The sequence below is a fragment of the Limulus polyphemus genome, unplaced genomic scaffold (assembly GCF_000517525.1).
Source record: "Limulus polyphemus unplaced genomic scaffold, Limulus_polyphemus-2.1.2 Scaffold3578, whole genome shotgun sequence".
Lineage (NCBI taxonomy): Eukaryota > Metazoa > Arthropoda > Merostomata > Xiphosura > Limulidae > Limulus > Limulus polyphemus.
Genome location: NW_013669188.1, coordinates 58,464 through 60,216, shown reverse-complemented (window position 1 = coordinate 60,216; position 1,753 = coordinate 58,464).

Here is a 1,753-nt window from a genome sequence, read left to right as displayed (position 1 = left end):
AGCATTCGCCAAGATACGGGATAGTTCTAGAAACGTGGCGTCACTGTAGTCATGTGATCTCGATGACGCAACAGTATCAGAAGATTGTATTCGGAAAGAATAAACCAGTTTTATTAAGAAAGGACTTGTGTCGCTAAAGTTTCGTCGGAACGAAGTTACGGAAAATCAATTAACAAACGGAGACGTAACAATACACTTGATTTCAACAGTCGCGCTATAACAAACGCAATATCTCACGTGGCCAACAATATTTTGTCCGCATGCATTCAATTACTCATTACACCGTTGTCCCGTCACGCTGTCAACGTCTTATATATACAAGACTAACACATGTCCAGTAGTCTCCCGATAATTCACGAAGATTCGAGAGAAGGAGTGGCGTGAAACTAGTCACGTGACCCCGCTGACGCAACAATACTATTTTACTCCTAGAACAAACATTAATCGTCTATCCAGCAAAACTCGCACGTTGTAAATGTATATGGATAAAAATAATGGTCTCAATAATGAGTGGAGGAGAATGAAACAATTAACAGTTTATGGAAATTTGACTATGGTAGTTTCCATTTATTTGTTAAAATAAGATACTTGATAATCTACACGTAGTAAAATTTTATAACCGTAAGTAAAATGACTAACTACATTCTCGACTTGAACTGCTTGGTTGGGCATGAAACCGAAATTGACAATACAAAAGTTAATTATTTCCAGACCACCTGACCAAAATTTGTAATCATAGGGTATTAAAAAAAGAGTGAAGAAGGGGCACGTGCCCCCCTCCCCTGCAGGCCCAGGTGGTAAGGACGCTCGACTCGCAATCTGAGGGTCGCGGGTTCGAATCCCCGTCCTACCAAACATGCTCACCCTTTCAGCTGTGGGGGCGTTATAAAATGATGGTCAGTCCAACTATTCGTAGGTAAAAGAGTAGCCCAAAAGATGGAGGTAGGTGGAGATGACTAGCTGCCTTCCCTCTAGTCTTTGACTGCTAAATTAGGGACGCAGATAGCCCTCGTGTAGCTTTGCGCGAAATTCAAAACTGTTTCCAGTTAGTGTATACACACACACTATTATTAACAACTGCATTAAATTGGTTACGTTAGATTAGTAACGAGAAACTAAAAAAATCCTTGTTACAAAATTAGTTTAATTTTGGATTTGTGTAAAAAGAAAGAAAAGCACTGGTTTCCTGCCACCAAATTTTGTAAAAACAGCAGAAAATATGGTGTCACTTGTAAACATTTCGAAAGTAAAATCAGTTGTAAAGAGTTATCAGCACAACAACTAGGTGCAATCATTCGAGGACCAATCGTTTCGTAATGTTATATAGCATACATTATACTGTGAATATTCAGTTACTTTATATACAGTAACTGCTAAGGAATATTCTTGTTTATTGTTTGTAGTTAAGCACAAAGCTACACAATGGGCTATCTGTGCTCTGCCCAACACGGGTATCGAAACATGCAGCTGTGCCACTGGGGAAGGGCAAGGAATATCCCCATATGGAATAAATATTTATGGATATTTTTGTTTATTCTGTTTGTTTGTTTGTAATTAGGCACAAAGCTACACAATAGGCTATCTGTGCTCTGCCCACCACGGGTATCGAAACATGCAGCTGTGCCACTGGGGAAGGGCAAGGAATATCCCCATATGGAATAAATATTTATGGATATTTTTATTTATTCTGTTTGTAATTAGGCACAAAGCTACACAATAGGCTATCTGTGCTCTGCCCACCACGGGTATCGAA